This window comes from Caretta caretta, chromosome 18 (genome assembly GCF_965140235.1).
Source record: "Caretta caretta isolate rCarCar2 chromosome 18, rCarCar1.hap1, whole genome shotgun sequence".
Classification (NCBI taxonomy): Eukaryota; Metazoa; Chordata; order Testudines; family Cheloniidae; genus Caretta; species Caretta caretta.
Window position 1 is genome coordinate 548,634 of NC_134223.1, and position 22,832 is coordinate 571,465.

Genomic DNA, 22,832 nt, shown 5'->3' on the forward strand with positions numbered 1-22,832 from the left:
GTTATGTAAACTCTATACATGATCCCACTTGCATTGTATTAAATGACTTAAAATAAAAGGTTAAAACTGTCAGCAAAATTACAGAGAAGATCAAGAAACCACATGATTCAGACTAACAAAAACAAATGCAAACAGTCAGCTTAATCCTTTTTAGCTTTTTGGTTTCAAGAATGAAAAAATTATGTAAAGATGTAAAAATGGTATACATTGTAAAGCACCATACATCACTTTTGTAGTTTTTTCTGTATTTAAGATACTCAGTAAAAATACAGAATATATAAAATCCTAATTGCAGATGCTCTAGTTTAGCAGGGTTTGGAACCTGGATCACTGACACTCTGGAGACTTTCAGAAAATAATGCTAAGACAATAACTCAAACCTGCTTTATTTATATAATACTAAGGAAGAGAAACTTGAAATAGTCAGAGCTATTCAATACATAGCAGGTACTGAAACTCCATGATGATCCACCCCTCGTTGAGGCTTTTTGTTAACCACATTGATTCTTACCTGGCACTGGACTTTAATCTCCACTGAGCACCTCCATAAAAGGATTAATTTGATTAATTAATAAGAAATTTGTTTCTTAAATCCTGAGTGCAATCCATAGTCTTCCTCTTTTGGTTTGCTATTAGCATAAGGCTGCATTCACACCACCCTGCTACTTGTTCTTAAAGCCTGCGTTTATCTTGCCCTTACAAGAAAAGCTTCTGCACCACTGCAGAGCACAAAGATATTCTTAAAGCGATAGCTACAATGGAAGTCCTTAAGCAATACCATCAATACCTATCTGCTGACATACATCGATTTAAGAGTTCGATTGGCTAGTTAGTGCTTCTTCCAAACTCTGTTTAAGACATAAAGCTTTATCTCTGTTCAAAAATGGCAGTCACAAAAGATTCAGTGGCATATAAAGTGTTTTCCAAGACTGTCAATGCCAAATTTCAAGGAAGCTGGTGGAAGAATGCAAAGATTCTTTTCTCTATTACAGTTCATGTTTCCATGCTCATCAGCTCCGGTGGAACAGCAGCTAATCACTCTACCTCCCACTTTTTCTGCCTTATTTTAGCTTTATGTAGCCCCCCAAAAAAGGAAGGGAGTTAACTGTACATTCCTGCTGGAAAGCCCAAGAAGGATAAAATCAAAACAGACTACCACCTGATAAAAGCTAGAATTAAATAAAGCTTTTAAATGGGTAAACTCACCTAAAATACACTATGCTTAATACAGATACTTTATATGGAGGGTTTGGGAAATCCCATTGTTTCTTGTTCGAAGGAGAACGAAGTCTCAGCCTAAACTTCTCAACCACATCACATTTGCAATACAACTTTACCTCTCAGCTGGGCCATTACAAAATAACTGATTACTCCCCCCAAATACAATAACTTGCAACACCACAAACCCATACTATTTAGTAAGTCCTTCATGAATCAACTCGCCCTTCAAAATAAATCCCTGTTCTGATAGGCTACTTTTCAGAAGCCAAGGAAAGGAAGCCTAATATGCCAAACAACTACAATCTTCAGAAAAAAAACAAAAAAACCCATACCATACGACACGTCACATATGAGAGGCTAGGAAATAAACTGATCAAAATGAAATCATATGCTCACCATATTTTGAAATATTTATATTTATTATACAAATAAAACCCTACATTCAAAGAACATTAAGGTTGCAATGTCTAGCACTACAAAGTTAGAAAATGCCAGAATTAGGGTTGCCTGTACCTTAATTCAGTCCCCTTGTACATATGCATTTTGACAGTTTCTTTAATTACTTGATCACATGCTATTTTTCCCACAGGGTCCCGGCCTCATTCATTTTCTTTCTACTGGGTACAACAGATACCCAGTATTATACAGACTGCATTAGAAACATAGAGCTAAGCAGTGTTTATTATAACAGAGGTAAGAGACAAACACATCACAAAATCAAAATGTGACAGTCATTTAACTTTACAAAAGGATCTATTAAAGAAGAGGCTTAATTTAATTGATAAAGAACTGGGGAGAAGCTAACAATCTGAAATGTACACACTCACTTGCCAATCTATTGTCCACCCCTGCCCACAGCATAACCATTATCACCCAAGGTAGACACTAGGAGCATTAACAGAGGGGATGCAGACAGTTATAAATAATAGGCTATGGATTAATAAAAAGCCTTAATGAAGGATAATGTCACTCACAGGAAATTAGTAATATGCCTATGGTGTACACTGCATGCCTATAAAAACCCTAAAAGAAACAATCTGCATAAAATAGTAGCTTATTTTAATTATCCCAGATGCACAGTTTTCTGGCGCACTGTGCTTAGATATCAAAATAAAACTATGAATCAGAGGTCTGAGCATATCATAAATCATTTTTTAAAATTTCCATTTTCTTTTGTTCCAGCTATGTCATTAGCAAGGAAGGAGTTAGGCACAGAAACTCCAGTGAAACACAATGGGATTTGAGAGATGAATTCCTCTAGGTTCCTTTGAAAATCCCAGCCTAAGAATAAAATTTGGCTTTCAAGCATACACCCCCCTTAAAATGTTTGACAGACTATATTATTCTCCCTCCACCCCTCAGTCACTCATATTACTTTTACTCTTTCCTCATAAACATACCCCTCCGGCTTCTTGATCTGTTTTGATTAATTGTATCTCCCTTCCAGTTCAATGACATATGTTAGAGATCCCCACAACTATACCTACTATTGTACATGTAGGCTCAGCAGTGTCAAATAGAGAGGAATTGCCATGTGTGGCATGATACACTGCCTCTGCCTTGCCATACTAAAACCGCATTAGCTTTTTGCTGCCATATTGCATTAAAAGGGCATACTAAATCTGCCACACACACTCACCTCTAAATCCTTCATTTAGTCTTAATGCTTTTAAAATATCAATTCCAATAAATACCCGTTTCAGAAAATTTTGCCCTAGATATTGCCATATTGATTATCTGTCTTTATAAACGTTTGCAAAATCTCCCCATTAGTATCAAAGTATGAATTCAATATGTACTTTGTCTCCTCTGTACAATCACTAGTGATGATAAATAAGAACAGGCCTTCTACCAATCCCTGATGCATACCACTCAACACAAACTCCATGGGGGAAGAACTAGCCAGCACCCTCATAAATCAGTTTGACTGAAAGAGAATCAGAAATGTAACTCATGCACAGACAGGAACACTGTGTACACTATCATGGAGAACTTTTAATCACTTCACTTGTTTAAATACAGTAACTCCTCACTTAATGTTCTAGTTATGTTCCTGAAAAATGCTACTTTAAGCGAAACGATGTTAAGCGAATCCAATTTCCCCATAAAAATTCATGTAAATAGGGGGGATTAGATTCCAGGGAATTTTTTTTTGCCAGACAAAATTTTATATACATACATACATACATACATACATACACACACACACACACACAGAGTATAAGTTTTAAAAAAAAATTTATACTGTACACAGCAATGATGATTGTGAAGCTTGGTTGAGGTGGTGGAGTCAGAGGGTGGGACATTTCCCAGGGGATGCCTTACTGCTAAATGATGAACTAGCACTCAGCTGAGCCTGCAAGGGTTAACACACTGTTGTTAATGTAGCCTCACAGTTTACAAGGCAGCAGGAATGGGGAGAGGGGAGACAGCATGGCAGACAGAGACACAGTGTGTGTGTGTGTGTGTGCGTGTGTGCGTGTGCGCGTGTGCATAGCCCCTGTAAGTAAGCTGACCCCACTCTAAGTACACTGCCTTTTTAAGGAAGTTGAGACAGCAGCTGTTGCCAGCAAGCTCCCTCCTCCTGAGCCATGTCATGTCCCACCCCCGCCTCCCTCTGTGGAGGTGGGGTAAAGGAGCGGGTGGAGGGGGACACCCTGGCATTAGCAACCCTTCCCCCCCCCCCTTGCACAGGAAGCAGGAGGCTCCCGGGAGCAGCTCCAAGACAGAGGGCAGGAACAGCACACGGCAGTGGCAGGAGGGATAGCTGAACTGCTGGACAATTGATAGCCTGCTGAGCATGTAGCCTGCAATTGATAGCCTGCTGTAGCTCACGAAAGCTTATGCTCAAATAAATTTGTTAGACTCTAAGGTGCCACAAGTACTCCTTTCTTTTTAGAGAAGTTAGGGGAGCAGTGAGCTGATGGGGGGCTGCTGGTCCACCCTGGTTCCAAGCCCCCACCAGCTAATTCCCAAGGGCTGCTCTTTCTGTGAGCAGTGGACAAAGCAGGCGGCTGCCAAACAACATTATAAGGGAGCATTGCGCAACTTTAAACAAGCATGTTCTCTAATAGATCAGCAACATAACAATGAAACAACGTTAACCAGGACGACTTTAAGTGAGGAGTTACTGTAGTATATATTTATGTCATAATCTTATGTAGTCTACAAAACATTAGGTAATAAAACAAATAAAAAGGAAACTTGGATTTCACACTATACAGTATCAAATACAGATGGAAAAGACCATAGATTATCAAGTCTATATTCAACTGCAAATTCATTATGTAACCTCTCTACAGAGGATGTGAAAGTTTGTACAATACGTCTATACAAACTTATGAATCCCATTTTATTTTATTAACATAATTAATTGTTGTAACAGCCAGTGTGGATCAGAACTTCCATTTTGTGACAGAAAACAGACTATAGGCTGGTCTACTCAAGAAAATTACTTTGACCCAACTATGTTGCTCAGGGGTGTGAAAAATCCACACTCCTGAGCAACATAGTTAAGCCAATTTAAGTCCCTATGCAAACAGTGCTACACTGAGGGAAGAATTAGTCCATCAACCTAGCTACTGCCTCTCGGGGAGGTGGATTAACTACAGAGACGGGAGTTCTGTACTGAGTAGCTATACTGCAGCACTACAGCGGTGCGGATGTAGTGATTTAAGTGTAGACATAGCCTCAAGGCTTGGTCTACACTACAGAGTTAGGTCAAATTATGGCAGCTTAAGTCAACCTAATTATATCAGTGTCTACAGCCTCTCTCCTGCAGATGAAAGTGCCCTCCTACACCAACATCATAACTCCACCTCCATGAGAGACGCAGCACTTATGTCGGTGTAGTTAAGGCAACCTGGCATTTGTGTAGACACTGCATTACTTACATCAGCTGTTGCCTGTCACTCTTGTCAGTTTCACAGTTCCCCTCTTCAGCACCTGAAATTGACAAGAAAGGCTGGTGTTCCTCCTATGGCTGTAGGAAGGGTCTGCTGAAGCACTACTGCATCTGTGCCACTATGGCATTTCAAGTGTAGACATAGCCTAAATCTGAGAAGCTGAAACAGGGCCATCAACCATGAATGGCAGGACAATTGGGGCTAATATCTAAGCCCTGGCTTTCAATTATCCTCTGACAGCAACCCACTTGACTACTGGATCATGGAAAATCCCAGCATAAGAAGAGAAGCAGGAAAATTTACTTGTATTTAAACACGACAGACTCTGCACCAAACAAGCAGACCATCACCAGAATGAGAAGATTGGGGCCTGGTCTACAAAGTTTAGCCATCAGAGCTATACCAACCAGGCAGATGGACACACACAAAAAAACCCACACACCCTAGCCAACATAACTATGCTGACAGGATGCCCAGTGTAAATGCAACGATGCTAACAGAAGAATGCTTCTGTCAGCATAACTGATGTCATTCAGGGAGGTAATGTTGCTATGCCTTCCAAAGAACTCTAGGAGTGATAAGAACTCTGGAGCAACTCAGTGCACTCAGATGATGGTTATTTTTCCATAGATCTGTAAATCTCTTGAACTCTGTAAGTAAAATGTGTGCGCAAGAAGAAGGTCTTTTGCAAAACTTGTGTTCCTTACAGTTTCTATCATGTGGTCCTGTGGTGGGGCGGCTGCCCCATGCCGGCTGGAGAAGGGTCAAGACAGCCTTGGAGAGACTGTGCAGAACCCCGCCAATCAGGAAAGGGCTCATTGGGAGAGCCAATCAAGAGAAGGCTTGCTTGAGCAGCCCATATATAAAGGGCTGCTCAGCAGAGCAAGAGTGTCTCTCACTAGAGGGCAAGGGGGAAGGACTGTCTGCTGAGAAGCACCAGAAATACTGCAGTGCTGAGCAGGGTAGCGGAACAATGGGGGAGCTATTAGCTGACCATGGCCAGACTGAGGCCCTGAAGCAAGGGCAGGGTAGGTGCTAGGGCTATAGGGGAAGTGGCCCATGGAATAGGAGGTGGGGCAGTAACTGGCTGCCAGCTATAGGGTCCCTGGGCAGGGACCTAGAGTAGCGGGCGGGCCTGGGTTCTCCCCTCCCCCTTTATCCCTAGTTGCCAATGAGGAATCATAGAATATCAGGGTTGGAAGGGACCTCAGGAGGTCACGTAGTCCAACCCCCTGCTCAAAGTAGGACCAATCCCAACTAAACCATCCCAGCCAGGGTTTTCTCAAGCCTGATCTTAAAAACCTTAAAGGAATGAGATTCCAGCACCTCCTTAGGTAACCCATTCCAGTGCTTCACCACCCTCCTAGTGAAAAAGGTTTTCCTAATATCCAACCTAAATCTCCCCCACTGCAACTTGAGACCATTACTCCTTGTTCTGTCATCTGCTACCACTGAGAACAGTCTAGCTCCAGCCTCTTTGCAACCCCCTTTCAGGTAGTTGAAAGCAGCTATCAAATCCCTTCTCATTCTTCTCTTCTGCAGAGTAAACAATCCCAGTTACCTCAGCCTCTCCTCATAAGTGATGTGTTCCAGTGCCCTAATCATTTTTGTTGCCCTCCGCTGGACGTTTTCCAATTATTCCACATCCTTCTTGTAGTGTGGGGCCCAAAACTGGACACAGTACTCCAGATGAGGCCTCACCAATGTCGAATAGAGGGAAACGATCACGTCCCTCGATCTACTGGCAATGCTCCTACTTATATAGCCCAAAATGCCGTTAGCCTTCTTGGCAAGAAGGGCACGCTATTGACTCATATCCAGCTTCTCATCCACTATAACCCCTAGGTCCTTTTCTGCAGAACTGCTGCCGAGCCATTCGGTCCCTAGTCTGTAGTAGTGCATGGGATCCTTCCATCCTAAGTCCAGGACTCTACACTAGTCCTTGTTGAACCTCATCAGATTTCTTTTGGCCCAAACCTCTAATTTGTCTAGGTCCCTCTGTATCCTATCCCTACCCTCCAGTGTATCTACCACTCCTCCCACTTTAGTGTCATCTGCAAACTTGCTGAGGGTGCAATCCACGCCTTCCTCCATTAATGAAGACATTGAACAAAACCGGCCCCAGGACTGAACCTTGGGGCACTCCGCTTGATACCGGCTGCCAACTAGACATGAAGCCATTGATCACTACCCGTTGAGCCCGACAATCTAACCAGCTTTCTATCCACCTTATAGTCATAGAATCATAGAATATCAGGGTTGGAAGGGACCCCAGAAGGTCATCTAGTCCAACCCCCTGCTCGAAGCAGGACCAATTCCCAGTTAAATCATCCCAGCCAGGGCTTTGTCAAGCCTGACCTTAAAAACCTCTAAGGAAGGAGATTCTACCACCTCCCTAGGTAACGCATTCCAGTGTTTCACCACCCTCTTAGTGAAAAAGTTTTTCCTAATATCCAATCTAAACCTCCCCCACTGCAACTTGAGACCATTACCCCTCGTTCTGTCATCTGCTACCATTGAGAACAGTCTAGAGCCATCCTCTTTGGAACCCCCTTTCAGGTAGTTGAAAGCAGCTATCAAATCCCCCCTCATTCTTCTCTTCTGCAGGCTAAACAATCCCAGCTCCCTCAGCCTCTCCTCATAAGTCATGTGTTCTAGACCCCTAATCATTTTTGTTGCCGTTCGCTGGACTCTCTCCAATTTATCCACATCCTTCTTGTAGTGTGGGGCCCAAAACTGGACACAGTACTCCAGATGAGGCCTCACCAATGTCGAATAGAGGGGAACGATCATGTCCCTCGATCTGCTGGCTATGCCCCTACTTATACATCCCAAAATGCCATTGGCCTTCTTGGCAACAAGGGCACACTGCTGACTCATATCCAGCTTCTCGTCCACTGTCACCCCTAGGTCCTTTTCCGCAGAACTGCTGCCTAGCCATTCGGTCCCTAGTCTGTAGCTGTGCATTGGGTTCTTCCGTCCTAAGTGCAGGACCCTGCACTTATCCTTATTAAACCTCATCAGATTTCTTTTGGCCCAATCCTCCAATTTGTCTAGGTCCCTCTGTATCCTATCCCTCCCCTCCAGCGTATCTACCACTCCTCCCAGTTTAGTATCATCCGCAAATTTGCTGAGAGTGCAATCCACACCATCCTCCAGATCATTTATGAAGATATTGAACAAAACCGGCCCCAGGACCGACCCTTGGGGCACTCCACTTGATACCGGCTGCCAACTAGACATGGAGCCATTGATCACTACCTGTTGAGCCTGACAATCTAGCCAGCTTTCTATCCACCTTATAGTGCATTCATCCAGCCCATACTTCCTTAACTTGCTGACAAGAATACTGTGGGAGACCGTGTCAAAAGCTTTGCTAAAGTCAAGAAACAATACATCCACTGCTTTCCCTTCATCCACAGAACTAGTAATCTCATCATAAAAGGCGATTAGATTAGTCAGGCATGACCTTCCCTTGGTGAATCCATGCTGGCTGTTCCTGATCACTTTCCTCTCATGCAAGTGCTTCAGAATTGATTCTTTGAGGACCTGCTCCATGATTTTTCCAGGGACTGAGGTGAGGCTGACTGGCCTGTAGTTCCCAGGATCCTCCTTCTTCCCTTTTTTAAAGATAGTCCAGTCATCCAGCCCATACTACTTTAACTTGCTGGCAAGAATACTGTGGGAAACCATAAGAAAGGTTTGCTAAAGTCAAGGAATAACACATCCACTGCTTTCCCCTCATCCACAGAGCCAGTAATCTTGTCATAGAAGACAATTAGGTTAGTCAGGCATGACTCACCCTTGGTGAATCCATGCTGACTTTTTCCTAATCACTTTCCTCTCCTCTAAGTGCTTCAGAATTGATTCCTTGAGGACCTGCTCCATGATTTTTCCAGGGACTGAGGTGAGGCTGACTGGCCTGTACTTCCCAGGATCCTCCTCCTTCCTTTTTTTAAAGATGGGCACTACATTAGCCTTTTTCCAGTCGTCCAGGACCTCCCACGATGGCCATGAGTTTTCAAAGATAATGGCCAATGGCTCTGCAATCCCATCCGCCAACTCCTTTAGCACTCTCCGATGCAGTGCATCCAGCCCCATGGACTTGTGCTCGTCCAGCTTTTCTAAATAGTCCCGAATCACTTCTTTCTCCTCAGAAGGCTGGTCACCTCCCCCCATGCTGTGCTGCCCAGTGCAGTAGTCTGGGAGCTGACCTTGTTTGTGAAGACAAAGGCAAAAAAAAGCATTGAGTACATTAGCATTTTCCACATCCTCCATCACTAGGTTGCCTCCCTCATTCAGTAAGGGGCCCACACTTTCCTTGACTTTCTTCTTGTTGCTACCATACCTGAAGAAACCCTTCTTGTTACTCTTAACATCTCTTGCTAGCTGCAACTCCAGGTGGGATTTGGCTTTCCTGATTTCACTCCTGCATACCTGAGCAATATTTTTATACTCTTCCCTGGTCATTTGTCCAATCTTCCACTTCTTATAAGCTTCTTTTTTGTGTTTCAAATCAGCAAAGATTTCACTTTTAAGCTCATCTGGTCGCCTGCCATATTTACTATCCTTTCTACACATCGGGATGGTTTGTTTCTGCAACCTCAATAAGGATTCTTTAAAATAGAGCCAGCTCTCCTGGACTCCTTTCTCCCTCATGTTATTCTCCCAAGGGATCCTGCCCATCAGTTCCCTGAGGGAGCCAAAGTCTGCTTTTCTGAAGTCCAGGATCCATATTCTGCTGCTCTCCTTTCTTCCTTGTATCAGGATCCCGAACTCAACCCTCTCATGGTCACTGCCCCCCAGGCTCCCATCCACTTTTGCTTCCCCTACTACTTCTTCCCGGTTTGTGAGCAGCAGGTCAAGAAGAGCTCTGCCCCTGGTTGGTTCCTCCAGCACTTGCACCAGGAAATTGTCCCCTACACTTTCCAAAAACTTTCTGGATTGTCTGTGCACTGCTTTATTGCTCTCCCAGCAGATATCAGGGTGATTGAAGTCTCCCATGAGAACCAGGGCCTGCGATCTAGTAACTTCTGTTAGTTGCCGGAAGAAAGCCTCGTCCACCTCATGCCCCTGGTCTGGTCTGTTGAGATGTTGAAGAGTAAAAGTTTCTGGAACGTATACCCCCTTAGTTTCACTCAAAGGGCCTCAGGAAAGACATCCTATCCCAGTTAGTTGTTGCATTAGGCTGCAGCTGGCAAACACAAGGAAAGAGGCCACAGGGTCTCATAGATTAAAGGTAGCAGAGGTGTTTGTCACAAGAGGATTTTCCACTTTGATCTGTGTCAAAGCACTCAATTTATACAATAAAACAAATTCCTCTCTAGGAAGGCTCCAGAACACTCTACTCATGTGCAAGACGCTTCCTGACATGCCTTGAGAGAAAATAATTTAGCCGGCTTTTAGAAGAGGCTTGTGGAATTGGCTCTACTCTACACCATGTCCTGCATAAGGCATTGCCTTGGGTAGTGATCCAATTGTTTCCATTCACGTAAGCTTGCTGCAGCTGGAACCTGTCTTACTGTGACAAGGACACCTATGTTGCTGTTGAAATAAATAACGTTCTTTTACCTAAAACAATGTACATGTTCACAATTCTTACCTTGTAACCCTTTTGTGTGTTTTCCTTTTCTGCTAATCACTTTCCTTGCTTCGTTTTCACATATTAGCAAGTTATATAAAACCATGTTTGTAATCACTCAATTTTACAAATTTATCTTCTCTTAAAAATAAGCTGTTAGCTCTCTGGAAACAGAGTCAGCCCAAAGATCAAATGCAAAGATATCTCCAGAAGATGTTCTTCCACCAACACTGGATTACTGAGAATGAGTGAGAGAACTGGCCTAATGAATCACTAAAGAGGGGTGGGTGGATGGGTGTGTTTGTCTCTTTCTCTCTCTCTCTCTCACACACACACACACACGCATATATTTGAAAAAGATTCATGTGGAAATACACACTGGGGACTAGATTTATGGGGAACAATGCACGCATCCCCATCTTGCATGGCAGAAATGTAAAACAAGTGCAGATTGTTCTGCAGACTTAACTCAAACAAACTTTTCATTGGTAACTGAAGCACTGTATTTTGATTTTTATAAAACTAGGGATGTGAAAACCATGTTCCAGGAAACTGTTGCTCCAGTTTATTCCATGGTCATGATTCTTATAGATTGAAACACCTGAGTCATATTTCACAGTCTTAATCTACTTGCAGACTCACAGCCAAAGTTGACAACACACTCTCCAAGATCTTCTCAATAAATGGTGCCACTTGACAGAGATGGAATTGAAGAGTCTTCATTGTGATAACCACTGACACAACAAAGGAATTCTAACACATAAGCAAACATTTCTCAGGTCAGCTGAAGGTCAGCCAAGCTCAAATCAACTGCACTATACAAACTGAATTTTTTTTTTTAAATGGTGTGGTATATAGGGTTGCCAACTCTCCAGGATTGTCCTGAAGTCTCCAGGAATTTAAATATTAATCTTTAATGATTATATAATGTGATAAAACCTCCAGGAATATGCCATCCAAATTTGGCAACCCTAGTGATACACCATACACCAGTACGGAGGAGAATACATATTTCAAGTGATTTACATCACATACTAGCCCGTATATTTTGAGAGTATTTAACTAATTTTCTAAATACTTTAAATTATTGCATTTAAGGAATAAATGTAATAGAGTACAAACCATTCTCAAAAGGGCAGTAGTATACCGTTTCCTTTACATTTTATAATTGAAACAGCATAAATAGGAAAAGCCAAAAGGGATGTTTTTGCTACCTCCCACCCTAAAAGTAAAATCAGTACCTGAATGGCCTACAAAAAAGGCAACTTTAAAACAAACACAAATGGAACTTCAGAACCATTTCTGTCAACACAAAAACTTGGCATCCCCTGTGTTTAACGTGTAATCTTATAGACCACTGGTTTTCAACCTGTGGTCTGCGGACACCTGGCAGTCCGCAGACTATGTCTAAGGGGTCTGTGAAAGGTGACTATGTCCTGGTCTACACTAGAGTTATGTCGATGTAAGGCAGCTTACGTCAACCTGTGTAAGTGTCTACGCTACAATATTCCTCCTGCCAATTTAACTTGCCTGCTACACTGACGTAGTAACTCCACCTCCACAAGAGGTGTAGTGCTTAGGTGATGTACTTAGGTCAACTGTGTCCATGTAGACACTGTGTTTCTTCCATCACCTCTTGCTGCTTTTGACAGCTGGAGCCCTGCCACCCCAGGGCGACAGGGCTCTGGCTGTCAGTCCCCAACAATGCCCCACTTAAGTCAGTGCCAGCGCTCCTGGTGAGGATGCATACCACCAACAGAAAACATGAAGAGCCAATTTAATTATTGCGGTGGCTATAGGTCGACTTAAGTCAATTTAATTTTGCAGTTGAGACATGCTCTCTGAAAATAAAGTTTCAGATCCCAGAGAAGGCATTCTGTTTTACTGATCAAAAGTATGTGATAAACCCCACACACAGGTCAAAAACCGGAAGTGTTCTCATTACCATAGAAGCTCATAGTTTAGTACCCTTTCTCATGCTACATCAAATGCCGTGCTGAGCACATGCAACATTTATAGCTGAATTCTGTTCAGTCAGTTTTCAGTCTAAGACTTCTATGGTAGGCATTCATGAACCACAGGCTGAATTTCCAAAGGGATCCGCACCTCCACTCAAATTTTTTTTTAGGGGTCCACAAGTGAAAGAAAAGTTGAAAACCACTGTTACAGAATATGGATCTTTTCTAGATATTAGCTATAGTTTTCTGCATTCTGATTATACAGATGGGTGTAGCTAGACCTCCATCTCCATACATTCCAAACCAATTTAATCACCAGATATCTAGCATCACGTGATCAGAACACTAAAACAGATTATCGCAAAACAAGCCAAGTCTGTCACTTTATCAAAATGTTTGCCTCAAAATGTGTTTTGAAGAGAAACTTTCAATGACTCAGATCAGAGGTTTGCGAATTTTTTAAATCCTACAGAGATAAAAGATTTTTTTTAAAGTGAGAGAATGCTTTCAAGTTCTACAAACTCCACTTTCAAGCTCAGTGTAACCAGCAACCCCTTCAGAGGCACTTCAACTAATTAAAATGTACCGAGTTTAGTGATTCATTTTTCACATGCATTCACTAAACGGATTAATGGAAATATAAATTTACTCCTGACAGAATTCTGCACTGATGCAGGGGCACAGAATTCATATGGCCCGCATATTTTTATGCCCCCTGCACAGAAAAAAAACAAAAGAAATCTGCGGGGGGATACGCGTCTGTTCCCTGGCAGCCCAAGCAGCGCGGTCTGTTCCAGCGTGCCTGGAGCAGCTTCAGAGACGCAAATCACTGTGGGGGGGAGGAGGGCTTGGCGTGCCTGCCCATGAGGAAGACGTTGATCACTGTCAGGGGGTGGGGCTGCCCAACAAGCAAGTGAGACTTTGTCCCTCTCTTGACACTGAGGTTTGAAGGGCATGGAGGAGGGTAGGTCTTTTTGTTATGCAGGAGGAAGGCTCTGTCCCTGAGGCAGAAATGTAGCTGCCTAGTAAAATGTAACTTCTTGAGAATTGAAAAAACACTTAATTAAATATTAGTATCAAGTTAAAGCAAATAGCTTTTGTAAAACAAAACAAAAAAACCACATTTTGTTAATGTTCCTGGTTAATTGATCTCAGTCTCTGAGGCAGAAATGTAGTAACCTGTCTGCATAATAACATTGTTAATTATTCTACTGTTAGGTTTCAGAGTAGCAGCCATGTTAGTCTGTATTCACAAAAAGAAAAGGAGTACTTGTGACCTTAGAGACTAACAAATTTATTTGAGCATAAGCTTTCGTGAGCTACAGCTCACTTCCACTGAATGCATCCAATGAAGTGAGCTGTAGCTCATGAAAGCTTATGCTCAAATAAATTTGTTAGTCTCTAACGTGCCACAAGTACTCCTTTTCTTTTTATTCTATTGTTAGTTAACTGTTCCCATTCTCAGTCAATTTCCCCAGGAGCATAAAAACCTGTAGAAGTTTTAAGGCCTCTACATTGACAGAGTGATGTAAAGCCTTATAAATGACAGTAAGGGAATCGGCTAGGAAGATCTATGCACTCTCTCACTTTTTTCCTGTGTCAAAGTGGCACAATGGGGTTAGATTTTTACTTAACCCTTAAAAAAAAAAAAAGACTTTTGAGGGCAAATAAAACATTTACCAAGCAGTCAATAAAATGTCAGGATAATCGGAACCAAGCACTTTCCAAAGTACCCAGCTAGGTCCAGGACAATGATTAGCAAAACTGTACGACTTTCACATGTGAAAGTCTGAGCAATTTGAAATGACTTTCTCTTTTTTTTTTTTTTCTGTTTGGTGTTCTGTAATGGAATTTAAATGAAAATCCAGGATTATAACTGGAATGCAGGGTATTAGTTACCAAGTATTTGTAACTTAACTTTCATGTGTTTAGGAAATGCTGAATTATTATTGTGACTTTTTTCTGTATATTAGTTTAAATAACTTACCAAAACAATTGAAACTGGTGTGATTATATTGCATTATTTTGACAAAATTAGCAGAATTTTGCAGAATTTTTAGTTTTTTGGTGCAGAATCCCCCCATGAATAAAATCCCATGGGAGTAAGAATAATTTAAGAAAACCACATCATCACTTAGATTTACTTCACTTTAAACATCCTTAAATGCATTTAAAATGTACACAGCAGCTGTTTGGTTAGCTAAAGCAGTGGCTCTCAATCTTTCCAGATTACTGTGCCCCTTTCAGGAGTTTGATTTGTCTTGCATACCCCCAAGTTACACCTCACTTAAAATCTACTTGCTTAAAAAGTGAGACATAAAAATACCAGTGTCACAGCACACTATTACTGAAAAATTACTTACTTTCTCATTTTTACCATATAATTCTAAATAAATAAATTGGAATATAAATATTGTGCTTACATTTCAGTGTATAGTATATAGAACAGTATGAACAAGTCATTGTCTGTATGAACTTTTAGTTTGTACTGACTTTGCTAGTGCTTTCTACGTAACCTGTTGTAAAACTAGACAAATATCTAAATGAGTTGATGTACTCCCTGGAAGACCTCTGTGTATCCGCAGGGGTACATGTACTCCTGGTTGAGAACCACTGAACTGAAGGATTTTTGGGCACCCGGTACTGGATTTCAATTTGAAAGGCTAGCTGCTGCTCAAATTACTCAAACTGTTTGAAATGTTTAACAAGGTGTCTGTTCACATTTAAATACAATTATGCTGCACTAGTTTCTAATATGTTCACCTAGAAATAAAGTTCTTGCTTCAAAAGACAATGAATTGTGAGTTTGCATCAATGTTCTTTACTTTTATCCAGTACAAGTCTTCTTCCACTACATGCCAGATCTTACAGATGTCTTATTTTTTGCTTTCTGGTTACAGACAGTACCATTGCTGCACACAGACAAGCTGCATAAGGGCCAGGGCAGAAGCCGCAGTCTTGGAGAAGACCCTCCCTTGATTCCCTGCTCACCCTCAGCAGTGAGATTATCTCCCATAATGATCACATCCTGTGGAAAATGTGGGGACAGGAATGATTATCAGGCCCCCACCTACACTGCTGGCTCTCCCCAAGAGCCATGTGCCCAGTGTACAGCAGGGTCCGGTAAGAGTGATTTACCCTGCCCCTGCTCACCATTCTGGGGGTCTTGTGGCTCATGTGTGCTTGCCTGGGGTCAGCCAGTTAGTGACAGGTGTGTGAATACCGGCTGTGTTTTAAATCAGTGTTCTGTGTGTTGCAAACAATACTGCTTCTGTAAAATGTTGCATTTAAACTTTACAGAGATGACCTTGGGAGCCCAGCCTCCCTCTTTGTTATCGGCAGCTGAACGGCCGCGCAGTATTAGAAAGCAGCCACAAAGATCTAAGGAGGACTTTCTGTGTGATGTTATGATGCACTCCGCAGCTGAGAAACAAGCACTGAAGGAGTGGCAGGACAGTGAGAAAAGAGAGACCGAAAGGAGAACGGAGCATGCCAGAATGAAGCCACTCTAAAACATTATGGAGGGCCAAGAGGACACGCTCCAAGTGACACTAGCACTGCAAACCTAGTAGCTCCATGCCTGCCCTCCCTTGCAGCTGCTGTCACAAAACTCTTTCCCATGCTCCCCACAGACACCGTCAACACACTCTTATCAATCTCCTGGCTCCAGTCTATACCTGCGACATTCCACTCCTCCCCCATCAAAGTCCAGCACTGCAGACTCCCACTACCCACAACACCCAGTCCAGTGCACTGTATTCCAAAGGAGAAGGCTGAATATGATCCCTGGACATACACAAATCTTTAGCTGGCCCGGGACCCCACCTCCTCCTGGGACTTTCCCTTCCCCCATTCCCCTCAGTGCTGATTTTTTTTTTTTTGACACTCTCCTCCAGTTGTTGTTTTTTAGTAAAAAACTGTGTTGGTTTGAAAGCAATCTTTATTCTATTAATTAAAAGCAAACAGCCCTGCAAAGCAACATACAATTATGTTAAACTTTCATATTGCATAGTCTGTACCAATCACAATCACGTCCTAGTATTACAAGCAGTGCACTCCCAAGCATAGCAACAAATATTAGTGCATTTTAGTTTCAAATTGTTGCCTCAAGGTATCCCTAATCCCTATGGCCCCACGCTGCGCCCCTCTAATAGCCCTGGTCTCTAGCCTCCAGGTGCTGAGCCTCAGTGGTCCCGCCCTGAGTGAAGCTTTCACCCTTCCCTTCACAAATATTATGGAACGTACAGCACGTGGCTATAAGCATAGGAATATTGTCATCGGCCAAGTCCAGCTTCCCATAGAGGCAGCACCAGCGGGCCTTTAAACGGCCAAAAGCACACTCAACAGTCATTCAGCACTTGCTCAGCCTGTTGTTGAACCACTCCTTGCTGCTGTCAAGTTGCCCCATGTATGGCTTCATAAGCCACAGCATTAAGGGGTAGGCGGAGTCTCCCAGGATGGCAATGGGCATTTCGACTTCCCTTACGATGATCTTCTGGTCCGGGAAGAAGTCCCTGCTTGCAGCTTCCTGAACAGGCCAATGTTCTGAAAGATGCGTGTGTCATGCACCTTTCTGGACCAGCCTGCGTTAATGTCTGTGAAACGCCCACGGTGATCCACAAGCACCTGGAGAACCATTAAGAAATACCCCTTGCGATTAATGTTCTCGGTGGCCAGGTTGTCTGGTGCCAGAATTGGAATATGCATGCCATCTATTGCTCCTCCGCAGTTAGGGAAGCCCATTTATGCAAAGCCAGCCATAATGTCATACATGTTGCCCAGAGTCACAGTCTTTCGTAGCAGGATGCGATTAATGGCCCTGCACACTTCTGTCAACACAAGTCCAACGGTCGACTTTCCCACTCCGAACTGGTTGGCAACCAATTGGTAGCAGTCTGAAGTAGCCAGCTTCCACAGTGCAATCACCATGCGCTTCTCCAACAGCAGGGCAGCTCTCATTCTCGTATCCTTTTGCCTCAAGGCTGGGGCGAGCTCATCACACAGTCCCATGAAAGTGGCTCTCCTCATCTAAAAGTTCTGCAGCCACTGCTCGTCATCCCAGACGTGCATGACAATGTGATCCCACCACTCAGTGCTTGTTTCCCGAGCCCAAAAGCAGCGTTCCACTGTGGTCAGCACCTCCATGAATGCCACAAGCAATCTCGTGTCCTAGCTAGTACACGTGGCGAGATCAATGTTGCACTCCTCTTGCCTTTGTAGTTTAAGGAATAACTCCACTGCCATCATGACATATGGTCAGAGCGAGCAGCATACTGATCAACAGTTCAGGATCCATTCCTGCAGACCGAAGAGGCAGAGTGCGCAGTACACAAACCATTAAAAGATGGCACCAAATGCAGGTGGAAGCACAAAGATTGCTGGGATGCGAAGCAATGCATTACGGGTCATTGGGACAGAACCTAGGATGCCCCACGACCCCCTCATCTTCCCACAACTCTTAGCGGCAGAAGAGGAAGAGATGCTCTGTGGGATAGCTGCCCAGAGTGCACTGCTTCAAATACCACTGCAAGTGCCACAGGTGTGAACACACTATTGCGCAGGCAACTGACAGTGTGAACACACAACAGCGGTTTCCCTTCAGCGCGCTCTGAGCGGTGCTGTAACTCTGCCAGTGTAGACATGCCCTTAGTCAAACTTGCAGCATCCTGAAGAGTTTAGTCCACACAAAGTTGTGCTAGTTCAAACTAAAAGTAATTTAAAAATTACTGAAGTGCACAACCTACTTGGACACTCAATTCAATTTAAACAAGGTTTATATCTATTTAACTTAAATAGCTTCCTTAATGAATTAAGCCAAATCGATATAAGCAATTTTTAGATGCAAATTTGTGTACATATAAGGCTTTACACTTCAATGCTCCTTTTAGTGAGTGCCTTCATAGGGAAAGTGGGTATATAAATCAAGAGTGATTTTTAACAACAATTCAATCATCATGCAATTATTGGGGTTTGTCACCTGCTGTAATGAAACCCTGTTGTATAATATGTACTATCTTCACGGGATGGCAGTTAACAGAACACTATAGTCATTGTCTTGATGGCTTGACTTAGTTACTGGTCAGATTATTATACTACTAGATGCTACTCAATCTGAAGTAGAACATAACAATTATAAAAACAAACTCACAAACATAAAAATCCTTTTTGCTACTAAGGTCATCCATTTTGCATTAGCCACATACTCTACTGACAAAAAGAGTTTTCTTTCCACTGTTCTGCCATAGAATTGAATCCTTGTTTTGCTATAGACGACAGCCCTGAAAAGAAATTCTTTAGGATTTAGTAGCACTCTGTACCTCAAAGCAGCATCACGGAACCCCATATTCACCACTGTCATGTAATTATGATAGGAAAGGTCATGATCTGCGGGAACCCCAGTCCTGTCAAAATATGTATCTCATTAGTGTGTATGAAGTTATGAGCTTTTGTTGTATGATTCTTATTGAAATATGCTGTAAGTTTGGGAGTCATCCCTTGCTCGTTCTCCAGTGACAACAAAAGAGGTGATCCACACCTAGGCGGTTGTTAAACAACCATTAATCAGCAGGGGAGTTATAAACAAGTGATTTACAATTCTGCAAGAGATGCAATACACGAGGCTGAACCACCCTGTGACTCAGCAAGGCCCTCCAGGCATGCCTGGGCTAGTTTCTTTCCAGGTACATGGACTAAGAATATAAAGCAAGGGACAGTGACATCATGTAATTACTTTTCTCCTCCCCCACCTACGCTGGAAGCAACACGAATGCTGGAAAGACAAAGATTTCAACTAAGGAGACTGGTCCCAGGTTTAAAGGGAAAGCCTGTGTATTAAAGACCGTAACCCACCTGCTACATCCAGTGGGTTGAGAAAAACTGCTTGATCCAAATATTGCTCACTCTAAATAAGGTTTAAGATTTAGACTGCATGCTTACCTTTTATTTTCTTTAACTATCTCTGACTTTTTATGCCTACCACTTATCACTTAAAAATCTATCTTTCTCTAGTTAATAAATCTGTTTTATATTTTACCTAAAACAGTGTGTTTTGGTTGAAGTGCTTGGGAAATCTCAGCTCAGTTTACAAAGGCTAGTGTGTGGTCTCTCCCCCTTGAGAGATGGGCAGACCAGGTAATGAACTTACACTGGTAAGGCAAGGCAGTACAGTTCTAGGGTGCAAGGCTGGAGGCTTGGGAGATCTGCTGGTGCCTTTCTCTGTGCGATTCGTGAGTGGCTCTGGGAGCATTCATGTAATCTAGCTGGGTGTGGGGCTCCACACGCTGTCGTGCTGAGTGATAATAGTGCCCAGAGGGGTCTGCTGCTTGTCACTAGCAAAGCATTGTGAGAGAATGCTTTGCTGGAGAGGTAAAAGGGCACGGTGGCACTCCAGCAGTTCCAGGTTGTACCCCACTGATCCCATCACAGACTTATCTTTCTTAATGAGGAGATTGATGGAGTCACGCCTCGACTGTAATTGTCATTTCAGAGAAAACAAACAATTTACAGCTCAAACCTCAACCATTAGTCTTTGTGTCTGCAGGCAAGCATATTTTCAATGAATGAAGACACAGATGATATGAATCAAGGGCAAGGGTACTAAGTCTATGAAAACGAAAAGAACACAGTCTGATTTTCTGAAGTGCCGAGCACTCAAACCTTGAAGAGAAGTCAATGGGAGCTGCAAGTGATACCCACCTTCTGGGAGAAGGGAAGGAGGCAGGGACCAGACCCCCCTTATTAACTAGTTTCATCTTTTCTTTACTACAATCTTATATCGTACAGACAAGATTTGTAAACAGGTTCAAAAGGAATCAGTGGCAATCCAGGACACAGCTATATGGTTCATCCCTTTCAGTAGGGTGACCGTATTTCCCTATGCTGTATATGGGACACCTGGTAAAAATCATAGAATATCAGGGTTGGAAGGGACCTCAGGAGGTCATCTAGCCCAACCCCCTGCTCAAAGCAGGACCCATACCCAATTAAATCATCCCAGCCAGGGCTTTCTCAAGCCTGACCTTAAAAACCTCAAAGGAAGGAGATTCCACCACTTCCCTAAGTAACCAATTCCAGTGCTTCACCACCCTCCTAGTGAAAAAGTTTTTCCTAATATCCAACCTAAACCTCCCCCACTGCAACTTGAGACCATTACTCCTTGTTCTGCCATCTGCTACCACTGAGAACAGTCTAGAGCCAGCCTCTTTGGAACCCCCTTTTCAGGTAGTTGAAAGCAGCTATCAAATCCCCCCTCATTCTTCTCTTCCGCAGACTAAATAATCCCAGTTCCCTCAGCCTCTCGTCATAAATCATGTGCTCCAGCTCCCTAATCATTTTTGTTGCCCTCTGATGGACTCTTTCCAATTTTTCCACATCTTTTTTGTAGTGTGGGGCCAAAAACTGGGCACAGTACTCCAGATGAGGCCACACCAATGCCGAACAGAGGAGAATGATCATGTTCCTCGATCTGCTGGCAATATTCCTACTTATACGGCCCAAAATGCCATTAGCCTTCTTCGCAATAAGGGCACACTGTTGACTCATATCCAGCTTCTTGTCCACTGTAACTCCTAGGTCCTTTTCTGCAGAACTGCTGCCGAGCCATTCGGTCCCTAGTCTGTAGCAGTGTACAGGTTTCTTCAGTCCTAAGTGCAGGACTCTGCACTAGTCCTTGTTGAACCTCATCAGATTTCTTTTGGCCCAATCCTCTGATTTGTCTAGGTCCCTCTGTATCCTACCCATACCCTCCAGCATATCTACCATTCCTCCCAGTTTAGTGAGGAGGGAAGGGACGGGAGCTGCTTTCAGCCACATGGGAGGAGGGGACAGATGAGTTGGCCCGTATCTTTGCAGAGCTCATCTCTCCCCCACCCAATCACCATGGCTGGAAGCCGCTTGTCCCCGCCTGCCAGCACTGTGTTGAAAGGCAGCTAATAACTGCAGGTTGCTGCTGGCCACCCACCGATATAACGCAATCGCCTCCTGTCCCTTGGCTACAGTGTGTGCAGGAAGGGATTAAGCCCTAAAGATGCATTGTACACCAGGGCCCAGGGAACCTGACTGCAGGGGCTTCAGCAAACCCAGCCAGACAGGTGGGGTTGGCAGCAGAGGAGGGTGCCTAGGGGACAAAGCAGGCCCGCATTCCCTGGGGGCAGGACCCAAGGAGGGGTGGGTGGGTGAATAGCGTGCTAAGCCCCTTCCCAGGAGGCTGCTGTGGAGCCTGCAGGGCTAGAACGCGAACAGGCTGGAAATCGCTTCCCCTCTACCACTCCAGAGCTTAGCTGAGGAGCGGAGAGGCTTCCCTGTGCCAGCGCTGTGCAGGGCTTTGGTACATGCAGGGCTTGGCTCCTCCTGGCAGGTAGCCCAGGCCAAAGAGTCTCAGGCTTTCCTGGGGAGCCGGCCCAGCCAGAAGCAGTGGGGGAAGAACAGAGCCTGCTGGCCAGGCTGTTGGTGAGCTGAGCACTCCGACCAGGGGCTGGTTCTCCATATAGTGCTGATAGGTGGATGACGCCGGCCAGGGGGGATATGGAGGAGCAGCGGGGCTGGGGGGGTGAAGGGGAAAAGCAGGGAGACGACAGCAAAAGGGAGAGCATGTAAAGGGCTGATGGGTGGGCAGAGATGACACATAACTGGCCACCACCTGGCACCTGCCCACTCTCACCGGCCACCGCAGCGCATAGCCAGCACCAGCCAGAAATGGGACAGGGGGTGGAGCCCTGCTGGCTGAGAGCCGAGACACAGCGGTTGCTGAGCTCACCAATCAGCAGGGAGAGTGGCCGTCCCCGAGCCCTGCATCTTCGCCCCACCACCAACTTTGCACACCCACACGCACTGGTGGTCATTGGACCCGCCCCCCCCTGCTGGTGGGCGGGCAGCTGGCAAGCAGGGATCCGGTCAGCAGCAGGACCCACTGGTACTTATGGGGGGAGGGGAGGGTGGAAAATATGGGAAAATTTGTCCGTTTTTAAGAAAAAGGTGGGACATCTGCAGCAGGGCTTAAATACGGGACTGTCCTTTTAAAAATGGGACATCTGGTTATCCTACCTTTCAGACACTCGATTAAAAATAAAATGAATTCTAACAAGATTCATCTCACAGACTGATATTTTAAATGTGCTAAGATACGGAAAAATATGCATCCAATTTATTATTTCAAATCAGGCAAAGAAA

At 43.9% G+C, this 22,832-nt stretch overlaps 1 protein-coding gene across 45 annotated transcripts in view; it reads right to left on the reverse strand.

The window, feature by feature from the left end:
• The window catches only part of EIF4G3 (eukaryotic translation initiation factor 4 gamma 3), a 457,314-nt gene that overhangs the window by 373,558 nt on the left and 60,924 nt on the right, over positions 1–22,832 (reverse strand). For 3 of the 45 annotated variants that reach the window (XM_048825405.2, XM_048825408.2, XM_048825404.2), the window contains exon 1: positions 512–779. The exons of 41 other annotated variants lie outside the window; for them this stretch is intronic. The gene's annotated coding sequence lies outside the window, so the exon portion shown is untranslated. Of the gene's footprint in view, positions 1–511; positions 780–22,832 lie in introns of those variants that run through there. One more of the 45 variants, XM_048825409.2, reaches the window with a different exon arrangement.